General features: G+C 50.7%; 1 long non-coding RNA gene across 2 annotated transcripts in view; it reads right to left on the minus strand.

Annotated features, from left to right (window-relative positions):
• Window positions 1-14,343, minus strand: part of LOC127672021 (uncharacterized) — a 34,696-nt gene that overhangs the window by 19,882 nt on the left and 471 nt on the right. Inside the window, exons 2-3 of one of the 2 annotated variants that reach the window (XR_007974818.1) lie at window positions 13,877-14,079; window positions 13,342-13,714 (exon numbers count right to left, since the gene is read on the minus strand). This is a non-coding gene — a long non-coding RNA (uncharacterized LOC127672021). Of the gene's footprint in view, window positions 1-13,226; window positions 13,715-13,876; window positions 14,080-14,343 lie in introns of those variants that run through there. The other variant, XR_007974817.1, reaches the window with a different exon arrangement.

The following is a 14,343-nucleotide window of genomic DNA, read 5'->3' on the forward strand; positions in this document are numbered from 1 at the left end:
TGTTTGTAGCGGCACTGGGGGCCCCCATCGCTGACTGGTACTTGGTGAGCAGGGCTCTTTACTGGGTGACACCCAGCACAGGGTACACATCGCTCGCGTACCCCTTGCTCACCGGTACATGGCCTGGTTCTAATCTAGGAGCCATCCTGCTCCAGGCGGCCGCAGCCCCAGAGCCCTGCACGGCCTCTCTCCAAGTGTGACAGGCTCCTCCTAAGCTGTCCTCTGGCTCCGTCCTCACCCACACCTTTTTCCTTTGCTTTTAAAAATAGTTTATTTATCGTTTTTATGTGTATAGACTTTTGCTTGCATGATTCTGTGCACTACACGGAGGCCAGGACAGTGTGTTACATCCTTGGAACAGACAGTTGTGAGCCCCTATGTGGGTGTTGGGATTTGAACTCAGGACCTCTGGAAGAGCAGCTGGTGCTCTTACCCGCTGAGCCGTCTCTCCAGCCCCCACTGAGCTCTTTTTAAACATTATCCTTCCCTTCCTCTTTGTTTTACTCGCACCCCCCTGCTCTCCCTCCTTTATTTTCCTAGCTCTCTGTTCCAAACTTTCTCCTTATTTTAGCATCTTACCCCCATCGCCTTGCTTTCTGCCCATCTGCAGTGTCTGCCCGTCTGCAGTGTCTGCCTGTCTGCAATGTTTGCCCGTCTGCAATGTCTGCCCCACAGGCCAGGGTTTTGGGGGGCGGGGGCGGTTCACACGCATGTGTTTCCTACAGCGCGACGTGTGCAGTGGTCACCGGCTCACTGAGTGCTCAGTGGACAACCGAGTAAGAAGGAGACGTGGGTGCCTTGTCTCAGGACTGTGTGGCTATGGATGGCCTTAACTCCTGATTGTCCCTGCCTCCGAGGGTGGGCCTGACGTGGCGCTTTCTGAAAGCCTCCCTACAACCTGCAGGCTCGGGCTTTGAGAACGGACAGCACAGGGCTGACAGCTGCCAGCCCAGCAGCATGGCACGCAAAGGAGACAAGAACTCAACTGGTGCCTACCATGGTGGTGCTCACCCTCAGTCCCAGCACTCCGGAGGCAGAGGCCGGCTGATCTCTGGGTTTGAGTCCGGAGTGGTCTACAGAGTGAGTTCCAGCACAGCCAGGACTACGCAGAGAAACTATCTTGAAAAACCAAAAGCAAACAAGCAAAAATCATCTGAGATGACAAAGCAAAATCACGGGGTTGAGTGCGGGAGGAGCAGTAGTCCTCCCAGGAACCAATGTTCAGGAACTAATCTTTCTTTCTTTCTTTCTTTCTTTCTTTCTTTCTTTCTTTCTTTCTTTCTTTCTTTCTTTCTTTCTTTCTTTCTTTCTTTCTTTTTTTTTTTTTTTCCAGACAGGGTTTCTCTGTGTAGTCCTGGCTGTCCTGGAACTCACTCTGTAGACCAGGCTGGCCTCGAACTCAGAAATCGGCCTACCTCTGCCTCCCAAGTGCTGGGATTAAAGGCGTGCGCCACCACTGCCCAGTTAGGAACTAATATTTCTTAACAAGTATCTGCTGAGGCAGACTCCTATAAACTCGGCTGTATACTTGTAAAAATAGATTTTATTTATGTTTTAAAATTGTCTGTGTATGCTGGACAGTGGTGGCGCATGCCTGTAATCCCAGCACTCTGGGAGGCAGAGGCAGGCAGATTTCTGAGTTTGAGGCCAGCCTGGTCTACAGAGTGAGTTCCAGGACAGCCAGGGCTATACATAGAAACCCTGTCTCAATTAAAAAAAAAAAAAAATCCCCAAAAAAAACAAAAAAAAATTGTCTGTGTATGTGCGCATCTGTGTGTAGTACCGGTGCCCATGGAGGCCAGAAGTGGGCATCCTAGTCCCCGGAGCAGGAGTCACAGGTGAGTGTGAGCCTGACAGCCTTGTGCTGCTCAGCCTGGTCCTCTGGCCTGCAGCAAGCATTCTGGAGAGCTGTGTGGAGGCTCTGTCAGGGGATCGAGAGCAGCTGCTTCCTTGATGGAGGCCAGCCCTCCTCTGGGGGAAGGTCATCCTCTTCCACTGAGCATGCGGCTTCCGGCAGGATGCACACGGAGCGGTGAGCTGTGAGGGAGGAAGAAGGCACCCACTCGGCCAGCCAGACCAGCCGGATCAACCCTGGTGATCAACGGGGTGACAGATATCGACTTCACATCCCAGCAGCAAGCACTTTTAGCCGAACCAGCTCTCCATGCCAGACCGGGAACTTTTGGTGACTTGGGTGTTAGCATTCTAAGCTCCGCCCCACAGTTACCTGGCAACAGCCAGGTAGGCCTGGCCCGCTATAAAAGGGGCTGCTTGACCCCTCCTCGCTCTCTTACTCCTGTTTCCTGCTTGCTTCTCTCTTGTCCTCTCTCTCCCTTCCCTTCCCCCTCTCTCCATGTGGTCATGGCCGGCCTCTACTTCTCTACTCTCTCCTTCTCTCTGCCTTTCTCTGCCTCTGCTACCCTCTTTGTTTGTTTGTTTATTTTTTGGATTTGTTTTTTTCCGAGACAGGGTTTCTCTGTGTAGCCCTGGCTGTCCTGGAACTCACTCGGTAGACCAGGCTGGCCTCAAACTCAGAAATCCGCCTGCCTCTGCCTCCCAAGTGCTGGGATTACAGGCGTGTGCCACCACTGCCCGGCCCTCTGCTACCCTCTTAACCCCCTTCCCATGCCCTGAATAAACTCTATTCTATACTATACTGTCTGGTCCCTCAGGGCGAAGGGGTGCCTCAGCATGGGCCCACTGAGGCACCCCCTTGCCCCACACCTCACCACACCCTATAGAACATATCTTTTACCCCTTTATCTCTTTATAATCCCAACACCGGTGCTGAGACTCAGATCTAGAAACTCTTCAGGTTCACATCTCATCGCAGCCACAAGAGACCCGTGCTCGCTGGTCAGCCCAACCCCACCCCCCACTGATCAGAGCACCAGGGGAGAGTTCTTGAGCTCCGGAGCTACCCCTGGGCTGCCCTGACCCTCATTTTAGGACTTTTCCCTTGGGTGAGATTTCCCTCTCCTTGGAGACAGTCACTTTCTCACCGCCCCTCCCCGGCTGAGCTGGTCTCTGGCTCAAGAGCACCGACTCTGAGCATCAGCCCCCAGGGCTCCATGTGATGACCTGGTGGTCGGGCCTGTGCTAGAATCCCTCTTGGGTTATTAATGCCCTCAGGGCTCTGGTAGTGCAGTTAATAATCTTATTCTCTCGCCCAGGGTCCGGTCTTCGGCGTCTCTGTCCCTGTTTAATAGGATGTCTTGGTCTAAAACAAAATCACCGCTAATCTGGCACTTTCTCAATTACTTCACAGACGTCCCCTACCCCTCCCTCAGTTGCTGGCTCTCGCCACCGCCACCGAGCCCGAGCACGATTTCCTACTTTTTCCGCCTTATTTGTATGCCCATATCCATCCGCTGGTACCCCACAATCCCGGCTCCAGCTCACAGGACACTGTAGAATTCAATAGAGGAGGAAGGTCAGACTGCCTCTAAACGTGCTGAGAAGGGGGAACTGTGCCTGAGAGTTTTCCCCTGGCCAGGAGCTCATTCAAGGTCGGCTTCAGGACTCAACTGGACTAATGCCTCAGCCTCAGCTAAGGGTGGGTGGGAACTCCTCGGAACTTACCACACTCTAGATGTGGAGCCCCACAAGCTAGAGGCCTTGTTGCTCAGGGAACCTTAGAGGGCTCTCAGGCGAACTCACTGCCACCAGGGCGTCAAACCTTCTTTGTTTAAAACCAGCATGGCAGGCGGTTCTAAGAGGGTTTAATCCCATTTTCAAGTTGCTAATCCAGAACTCACAATAAAGCACTCTGCTGGCCTGCCCACTCCATGGGGGGGGGGGGGAGTAGGGTGGGACAAGAGCCCAGTTGGGGACAGTAGATGGTCCCCACTGACCCTTTCACCTGCACATATCGAGTGCTGGGATTATTGATATGCTGGAGGCCTGGTTCTTTATTCCTGCTAATAACTGAATAATATCCAGCTCCAGAATGACCCATTGTGTTTATCCATTAAAACCTGCTGATTGACACTTGGATTGCTTCGGCTGTGGGCTACTGTGAACTGTACACGTGCGAGGAAAACAGATTTGGGGTCCCCGCTGTCAGTTATTTTTATTTGGAAAAATTTTTTTGTGTTTGTTTATTGCACATTTGTGGACGCACAGGCCTTAGTGTCCATGTCCACAGGAGTCCAAAGATTGCATCTGGAAGTCGGGTCTCTCCTTCTGCGGTGTGGCTTCCAGGACCTGAGGTCCTCAGACTTGGAAGCAACCCACCGAGTCATCTCGCTAGTCCAGTTATTTTAAGATTCTGTTTCATCTCCATGACCGACCCACCAGAGGATCTGAGTCGGTCTAGGAAGGGACTCTGGGCTGGGCCACGCCTCTGCCCCTCACCGCCCCCCCCCCCCCCCCCGCTTTCATTTGTGTTAAGCACGTGCCACTGAAGGAAATGACAGTCTCTCTGGGTAGCTGAAAAAGTGACAGTTTGTGTGTGAGAGGGTTCCTAACGGCAGGCTCTGACTCTGAGTCACAGGGACCTCGAAGCTCTGGTCTTCCCTTGCTTGCTGGGTCTGCTGGTGTGTTTGCTGGCTGACATCTTCCTTTTGAGGATTTGACACACAATCCCCAAGGCTGTACCACTCACCCCACCTGGATGGGTCCCGGCCTCTTTCTGGGATGGTTGTGACCCTCCATACCTTCCCTGTTCCTGGTGCCCAGGAAACCCACAGAGGTGTCTCAGGCAGGTGCAAGGGCCAGAACACCCCCAAAGAGGCCTCATCCTCACCCTGACTTTGCCACAGGCTCCCAGAAGACTCCTGTAGAACAAGGAGGAGGCAGGAGTCTGCGAGTCACAGAAACCCCACCAAGTGCTCTGGTATCCAGCAGGCTGCAGAGCTTCCAGCGGCCGGAGCCCAGCCCCACTCCCACGGGGCAGCTGTCCAGCCCGCCCGCCCCTCCCTGCCCCCCCTGCCCCTCCCTGCCCCCCCTGCCCCTCCCTGCCCCCCCCCTGCCCCTCCCTGCCCCCAGCCCCCCACACCCCCTGCCCCCCCCCCCGCCCGCCCGCAGCTAGTTGGCCCAGCCCCTCCCCCTCTCTAGTTCTGCCCCTAACCGTTTGTTGGCCCCTCCTCTTTCTTTTGTTTTATTTCAAAACAGGATTTCACTCTGTAGCCCAGCTGGCCCACTGAGCTACCCGCAGTGTAGCCCAGGCTAGCTTTAAACTCACAGTGGTCCTCTTATCGCCTACACAGCCTCTCCAGTGCTGTGATCAAAGGGGTGGGGTGCGCCCCTCCCACCCCCTCAGCTCTCCATTCTTAAAACGCAAAGAAAAGAGAAAAATTGAGGCAAGTGAGATGGACCAGAGGTAAAGGCGCTTAAAGCTAAAGAGAAAACAAATCCCACCACTGCAGAGTAAGCTGTGCTCTAACTTCCATTCCACGCGTGGGCCAAGATGTGTGCACCCCTCACACACACACACACACCCCGCATACCCTCGGAAAGTAATTTTTTTTTCAAGTCTTAGTTGATCTTGGGCTGGAGAGATGATGACTTAGAGGTTAAGAGCACTGACTGTTTTTCCAGAGGTCCTGAGTTCAAATCCCAGCAACCACATGGTGGCTCACAACCCTCTGTAATGGGATCAGACGCCCTCTTCTGGTGTGTCTGAAGACAGCGACAGTGTGCTTACATATAATAAATAAATCTTAAAAAAAAAAAAAAAAAAAGACTTATTTGGTCTTGAAAGTAAGGTTATCCTTGACTTCAGAGGTCGGCCTGCCTCTGCCTCCCAGCACTGGGAGTAAAGGTGTATGTCACCACACCTGATGCAAAACAAAATTTTAATGTAAGTAAAGTAAAATATTAAGTCAAAAAGAAAAAATGTGCCAGGCACAAATTTTAGTCCCAGCACTTGGGAGGCAGAAGAAAGCAGAACTCTGTAAGTTTAAGGGCCAGCCTGGTCTACATAGAGAGTTCCAGGATAGCCAGGGCTACATATTAAGAGTAGTATGTGCTAGAGTTCTACGTCTTCTCCACATTCACACGCGTGCATGAATGCATGTAAGCGAGAGGAAGCCCGAGGGCTACCTCAGTCCTTCTCCTCTCCTACTATTGTTTTGTTGGCGCTGAGGACCCACCCCCAAACTCTGTAACCTTTTGAGACAGTCACTCTATGAGAACCTGGAGCTTGCCTAGGCTAGACCAGCCAGTGAGCGAGCCCCCTGCCTCAGTGCTGGGACTATAGGCATGTGTCACTACGCCTGGCATTCTACATGGGTTCTGGGGATTGAACTTGGGTCCTCAGGATTGTGTGACAAGCACTTTACTGACAGAGCCATGTCCCCGCCCCAACCTTTGCTTCTGCTTCTCCCTAAAACTTTATCTATCTATCTATCTATCTATCTATTTATTTATTTATTTATTTATTTATTTATTTATTTATTTATACGTTTTGTTTCTGTAATTTTGAGGCGGAGTTCTCACCATGTAGCCCAGGCTGACCTCAAGTTCTTAACCCTGCCTTGAGATCTCCCCTTTAGGAGCACTTAACTCCTCCTGGCTCTTGTTATGTGTCTGTGGCGCCGTGGACACAATCTACAGCCTCTGGAATTAGCCCCTCAGCTTTTAAAGTAAATAAAAAGGAACACACCATGGAGACCCAGTCATCTTGTCCTCTCCCCCTTTTCACAGCTGTCTAATATTCCAAAGTGCTTTGCACAGTACTGCTGAGGCAGGGTTAAAGTCACAATCAGAATTGTGCTCATGATGATCAACAGTCACTCACAGGGCCAAGGCTGTGGCCCTGGGTGCTACTCTATCTACACTTAGCCCGAGTGAGGCTCCGAGTTCCATGTGGGCCCGGAACAGAAGGAAGAGAAAGAGGAGAAAGTCCGTTGACTTTCCGGTTCAGAACCTCAGTCTTGAGTTCGCCCACTCTGCCCCCGGAGCTTGGTGATCAATGGTTTCTGGATGAGGTGCCGCTGGCGGTGGAGCCTTCTGTGCAGCGCTTCCTGTGGAACTGTGTGGCAGCAGCTGCTTATATCTGGTCTATTTATAACCCCACCCCCACGCCTGCCCGGGCCCCCAGCTGCTGCCACTGGTGAGCTAAGAGGCCCGTGGGAAAGGGGAAGTGTGTTGCTAGGTGCTAGGATGTTTGGGGTTCGGGGGTGCCCCCCGCAGCTTTCTCAAGTCTTCATTTCTTAGAAGCTGAGAACATTCTAGTCATGCCCCCCTTTTCCCTCGTCGGCCGGAAGGAGATGGGTATGAGGCCCAAAACCTCCCTCAAAACTAGTTTGTCTCTTCCAGGGACCATCACCCCATATATATGTGGAAGTGACTTTGCGGTTTGTCCCTTTCCTGCCCCCCCTTCTTTCCTCCCTCCTCTGCCCTCCCCACCCCACTCTCCCTACTATCCCTGGCTATCCTTGGACCCAGGACCTTCCTGCCTCAGCCTCGCACGTTCTGAGTGGGAGAACGGGCCTCCCCACCACACCCGCGTTTCACTCTGCTGCCGTACAGCTCATGCCAGGTTCTCCCACTTCCCCAGGCGTGGGTCCCCCGCAGTTCCAGCCCCAGGGGACTGCCAGGCCGGGTGACCTTAGGGACTGTGACAACTCAGGTGGCAGGTGCGCTACCCTTCACTCTGCTTCAGGCCCGGGGCTCCAAATAACCCGAATTCTATATTTAGGCGCTGTCGCAGCACTGTCAACGACTATAAATACAGTCTCTGCGTTGACTGCCGACGCACAGGCAGCCTGGGATTCATTAGACAGGGTGAGGAGGAGACCGCTGCGGCCTGGAGGAGTCTGCAGCTGCGAGGCGCCAGACTTGGGGGAACCCGGGTGCTGGGGACTGGAGGAGGAAGAGCTTGCTTCCCGCCCTCTTCCCTCTCCCGTGGGGCTTCCTGGCTCGGTGACAGCTGTCCCGGCTCACAATGGCGCGGCCGCCCTGCTGGAGCCCAGGGCTCGCTCATCTGCGCGGAGCTGCCCGGCCCCTTCCTCTGCCATTGTCTCCAGTCGGTGGCATCCTGTTAGGGCCCCTCCGCCCGGGCTCCTCTCCGACCCCTGCCCTGCCCAGGCCCGTGTCCCTGCTGTTGGACCTGCGCTGGTGGCTGGTGGGGCGTCGAGGTCCCAGCCTGCTCGCCACACCCCAAGGGCGGCTGCTGGTCATTGCGGTCGCTGCGATGGCGGTGCAACAGGGTCACTTCCTCAGGGTCCCGAGGAGCTCCACTCACAGATGGCGACTTTAAGGCCCAAAGAAATACCACTTCCCCCCAAGGGCAGAACTTTGTCTAAACCCTCAGATATCGGGTAGATCGGAGCGCTTTGTGCCACCGAGCGAGTCATTGTGCCTCTGCTCCCTCATCTATCAAGTGGAAAGCACACGGCCTGCCTCCTGGAGCTATTGGGAGGAGGAACGTGTTCCGGGGTCGGATCGCTACGAGAGGCTACAAAGAGCTAGCAATGGCTGTCGCTCTAGTCAGTAAAGAACGTTGCATTTTGGGTCTCCAACACCTCAGGAAAAAGTGGGGTGCACAGTAGCTATCCGGAGCAGCTGTAATAAGAGTAATTATAATATGAAAAGGAGACTGTGTGGCTCAGTGCTGGCTGCAGCTTATGACTTTAATCCCAACACTCAGGAGGCAGAGGCAGAGGATCTCTGAATCTGACAGAGGATCTCTGAATCTGACGCCAGTGCGGTCTACAGAGTAAGACCTAGGACAGCCAGCGTTACACGGAACCCTGTTTCCAAAAACAAAACAAGCAAACTGTAGTTCTGGTTGCTCTTGCAGAGGACGTGAGTTCAAACCCCAGCATCCACCAGGGACCCAGCAGTCTCTTCTGGTCCCCTTGGGTGCCTGCATAAACATGCACATGCTCGGAGACTCATACGAGTAAACAAAAAAATAATAAATCAAAGTGAAATTTTACTAAAAATAAAAGGTAGGAACTGGAACGTGGCTCAGCTGCTCTTCCGGCTCACATTCCCAGCACCTGTGTGGACGGCGGGCGGCTCTTGACCTTCTGTAGCGCCAGCTCCAAGTCGTCTGTGGCCATCAGGCACACAGTGGTGCAGGCGCACGTGCGTGTGTGTGTGTGTGTGTGTGCATATATATGTGCGTGTGTGTGCAAATATATATGTGTGTGTGCATATATATGTGCATGTGTGTGCATATATATATGTGCGTGTGTGTGTACATATATATGTGCGTGTGTGTGTACATATATATATGTGTGTGTGTATGTGTGTGTGCATATATATATGTGCGTGTGTGTGTACATATATATGTGCGTGTGTGTGTACATATATATATGTGTGTGTGTGCGCGCGAGCGCGTTTGTGTGCGTGTGTGTGCATATATATATGTGTGTGTGTGTGTGCGCGCACGCGTGCGCACGTGCGTGTGTGTGTGTGTGTGTATATGTGTGTGTGCACGTGCGTGCATGTGTGTGTACATATATATGTGCCTGTGTGTATGTGTGAGCATATATATATGTATGTGTGTGTGCGTGCACGTGTGTGTGCACATGTGCATATATATATGTGTGTGTGCATGTATGTGTATGTGCATATATATGTGTGTGTGTATGCATATATATGTGTGTGTGTGTGCATGCGTGCATGCGTGCGTATGTGTGTGTGCACATATATATATGCGTGTGTGTGTGTGTGTGTGTGTGTGTATGTGTGTGTGTGCATATATATATGTGAGTGTGTGTGTGTGTGTGTGTGCAGGCAAACACCCATACACATGACATTTTTTTTTTTGGTTTTTATTTTTATTTTTTTGGATTTGGTTTTTTCGAGACAGGGTTTCTCTGTGTAGCCCTGGCTGTCCTGGAACTCACTCTGTAGACCAGGCTGGCCTTGAACTCAGAAATCTGCCTGCCTCTGCCTCCCAGAGTGCTGGGATTACAGGCGTGCACCACCACTGTGCATATATATGTGTGTGTGTGTGTGTGTGTGTGCATGTATGTGTATGTGCATATATATGTGCGTGTGTATGCATATATATGTGTGTATTATGTAACACATAACATTTTTTAAAAAAATAAATAAATAAAATAAAGGTATGAGGTCCTTAGTTCAATTCCCAGCACCCACATGGGGACATATAACCATCCATACTGGGATTTGATGCCCTCTTCTGGCATGCAGGTGTACACGCAGTTAAAGCACTCACTTGTATATATAAAATAAATAAATAAATCTGTTTTTATAAAGTATGTACCAAGTATGGTAGTGTATCTGTAATCCTGCACTCTAGAGACTGACACTGGAGGGTCATGAGTTCTAGACCAGCTTGGGCTACAAGGCCAGATTCCAACTTTAAAGAAAGAGATGACAAAAATCCTGCCTGAGGACTGACTGACAGCTGAGGGGGAGGGGTCAGACATAACAGCAACAAAGCCCGATAGACTTTATGGTGGACAAACGATAGTGCTGTGGAGAAAAGAGGAGATGCCTGGTCCCGGGAGGGAGGCGGAGTCAAGAGAGTCAGGGCTTGGTGGTGTCTAGCCCAGCAGAGTTTCAGAACCAGGGAGAGACCCCGACTCTGAAAATAATATAAAAACTGTTTGAGAAAGACACTAGGTATCTTCGCCAGCATGAGCAGGCAGGCACAAACACATGCACATGTGCACACACACACACACACACACACACACACACACACGCATGCTGCATAGGAAAAAGAAAAAAGCAAGTCTCCAGGAAGAACTGCTGGTTCAGGCCAGGGAGGCCTGGGCGGACTATCCTGATAAGGCTGTGGGAGCTTCCTCAATACTCAAACCCAAAGGTAAGAGCAGGACCCTTCAGAGGTCACCGTCAGGGGCTGCCAGGGGCCTTCAGAGGTCACCGTCAGGGGCTGCCGGGGGCCTTCAGAGGTCACTGTCAGTGGGCCTTTCAGAGTGGTCCACCTGTGCAGGGCCCCAGGGCTGACTTGGGTCAGTGGTGAGCATTTACCTAGCATGCTTCAGAGCCCAGAGTCTTCCCTAGGGCTGAGAAAACACGCGCCACCAACAGAACACAAGTCAGTGCCCAGTAAGGGCAGATGATCCCTGTAAGACCCATAACAACAGCAGTAATACGATCAAAAACTCACCAACTGGGTGGTGTACACCTTTAATTTCCACATGCAGGAGAAAGAGGCAATCCCAGTGAGGTGGAGGCCAACGTGGGCTATGCAGCGAGTTCCAGGCCAGCCAGGTTGTGTGGTGACTCAGGTGCGCACTGGGGAAGAGACAGAGGGTGGGAATAAGGCTGTGAGCCAGGGTAGGGGCTGAGAAGGGGAGCTGTGACTGTTTCAACCTGCAGACAGGTCAGATGGGCAGTGACAGAGGAGAGGACACCATAGAGCAGCCAGCCTGAAGCCTTCCTCCTGATACTCAGTCCCTTCCTCCATGTCCCTCAAAACACTGGAGTTTGTAGCAAGACTTTGCTATTTTAGAGGTTCTTCTTTTTCCCATGCTTTATCCCCCACCCCTGTCTCACCTTCAATCACTAGATAGGAGAGAGAGAATAGAGGAGAGGGGAGAGAGTGGGGAGGTAGAGGGAGAGAGGGAGAGAGGAGGAGGGGGGAGAATGGGAGAGGGGAGGGAGAGGGAGAGAGAAACAAACGGGGGAGGGGAGAGGAGGAGAGAGGGAGAAGAGGACAGAGGGGGAGAGGGAGAGGGAGAGGGAGAGAGAAGGAAAGAGGGGAGGGAGGGGAGAGGAGGAGAGAAAGAGAAGAGGGGAGAGGAAGAGAGGAAGAGGGAGAGGGAGACACCTATGGAGTGCTACCATTTATATACTCTCTGAAAAGTTCCCAGAATTCCAAATGTCACACAATCACAGAAACTATCTGTAGCTTGCAGGAGGCAAATCCTAGTGAGCTGCTGTGGACAGTCAGAAGCAGCCCCACAGCCCACACCTGGGGTTAAAATGAAAACATGCTCTTTTTTTTTTTTTTTTTGATTTGGTTTTTTTGAGACAGGGTTTCTCTGTGTAGCCCTGGCTGTCCTGGAACTCATTCTGTAGACCAGGCTGGCTTTGAACTCAGAAATCCACCTGCCTCTGCCTCCCAAGTGCTGGGATCAAAGGCGTGCACCACCACCTAATGTGGCCACTGTTACTTTTCAATGGTGCCTATGAGTTACTATGTACCACACATTTTCTTTTGTTTGTTTGTTTTTTAAATCCACACACTAAGGTTTAAAGAGAAATTGTGCTTAGAATTCTTCCCCTAGTCTTGTTCCGCAACCTTCGCCTTAGTGGCCTTTTCACTTGAATTGGGGGCAGGGGAGATGTTTTAGTGTAAAGTAAGGACAGGAAGGGAGATACACCAGAATGGAATTGTCAATATCTTTAGCCCTTCTAAATAGAGGAAGAATGATACCTATACATGACAGTCAATGAATTGCGCCTAACACATTTAAAATACCATTATAATTCACAAGATAAAAATAAAGATGTAAAGTTACTTAAAATTTAAAATCAGCGCATGCCTCTAATCCCAGCACTTGGGAGGCAGAGGCAGGGGAATTTCTGAGTTCGAGGCCAGCCTGAGTGGCTGAGTGGCCAGAGTGAGTTCCAGGACAACTAGGGCTATAAAGAGAACGGTCTCAAAAAACAAAAACAAACAAACAAAAAAAAACCCCAAAACCCAAAAACAAAAACAAAAAAACAAAAAATCACAAAAAAACAGAGAGAGAGAGGAAAAAAGAAAGAAACATTTAAAATCTATGTAAGAAGCTCACTTTTTCCAAATAAAACATTTATTTTTACAAAATGTTTCCTCTTCTATGTGTTCATTTGACAGGAATACTGTGTCTTTAATTTTGTTATTAATTTTCAGTTTGTTCTTTGTCAGTTTTGCCTGCCTGTATTATCTGTGTACCAAGTGTACTTTGTGCCTGCTGAGACCAGAAGATAGCATCAGCTCCCCTGGGACCAGAGTGACAGAATGCTGGGACTCTAACCCTGACTCTGGAGAGCAGCCGGGGTGCTCATGCAGCAGGGCGCCAGCTCTCCAGCCCCAGTAGTACACATTTTCTACAGCTTCCTTTTATTTTTTCTCTCACACTGTGCATCAGGATAGCCACAGAGTCCCAGCAACTCCCCTGCTTCAGCCTGGTGAGCTCCGCCATTACAGGTTGTGTACCATCGTAGTCAGCTACACTCATCCCTCAGAACTTGGAGTTTATTTTTTTTATTTTTTATTTTTTTGTTTATTTTTTTTTGTTTTGTTTTTTTTTTTTGGATTTTTTTTTTTTTTCGAGACAGGTTTCTCTGTGTAGCCCTGGCTGTCCTGGAACTCACTCGGTAGACCAGGCTGGCCTCAAACTCAGAGATCCACCTGCCTCTGCCTCCCAGAGTGCTGGGATTACAGGCGTGAGCCACCACCCGCCCGGCTCGGAGTTTATTTTTTTATTTTTATTCTTTGGGTTTTTTGTTTGTTTGTTTGTTTTTGTTTTTGTTTTCTGAGATAGGGATTCTTTGTGTAACAGCCCTGGCTGCCCTGACACACAGTGTAGACCAGGCTGGCCTCCAACTCACAGAGATCCACCTGCCTCTGCCTCCCAAGTGCTGGGACTAAACGTGTGTACCACCATGGCCTGACTTGAACTCAGAATTTGCTAAGGTAAAAGGGAGGCCTGACCCCTTGGTGGTTTACGCCTGTGATTCCAGCAGACTCAGGCTTTGGAGTCAGGAAGTCAGAACTTCAATGCCACCCAGGCTCCACAGAGTTGAAACGCAGCCTGGGCTATTTGAGACCCTGTTTCAAAGAAAAAAGAAAAAAAAAATCAATATTTTGAAAAAAATCACTAGATGTGTCTGAAAATGTAGTTTGCTTGGTAGAGTGTTGCCCAGCATGCACAACGCTATGGCTTTGGCATCCTTCCCGCCCCCAACACACATAAAAAGAAACCATAGTTACACGAGTAACTCAAACAGGAAGCCAGCGTTCATCACATGACTCTCTATGGATTGTGGCAAGGTCAGTGCGTGTAACCAAAAAGCCCCGTCGTGGTTAGCGAAGTCCAGTGGTCAACGCTTCTCTTCCTCTATTTTAAGTCCTTATTGCATTTTATTTGTTGGCTTATTTATTCAGTGTTCCGGGATGTGTGTGGCACAGTGTGTCTGTGAAGGACAGAGGACAACTTTCAGGAATTGGTTCTCTCCTTCTATCATCGACGTCCTGGGTATTGGGTCGTTAGGTTTGGGGACCAGTGCCTTTAACTTGCTAAACTATCTTGGTAGTACTAACCCCCTCCCCTTTATTATTTATTATTTTTGAGACGGGCTCTTGCTTCATAGGCCTGCCTGGCCTGGAACTTCTAAGTGGTCAAGGGTGACCTCGGCTTGACCCTCTGCTTTCTAGAGTATGCCGTACCCCCTCTTTTT

The sequence above is a fragment of the Apodemus sylvaticus genome, chromosome 21, assembly GCF_947179515.1.
Source record: "Apodemus sylvaticus chromosome 21, mApoSyl1.1, whole genome shotgun sequence".
In the NCBI taxonomy this organism is placed as follows: domain Eukaryota; kingdom Metazoa; phylum Chordata; class Mammalia; order Rodentia; family Muridae; genus Apodemus; species Apodemus sylvaticus.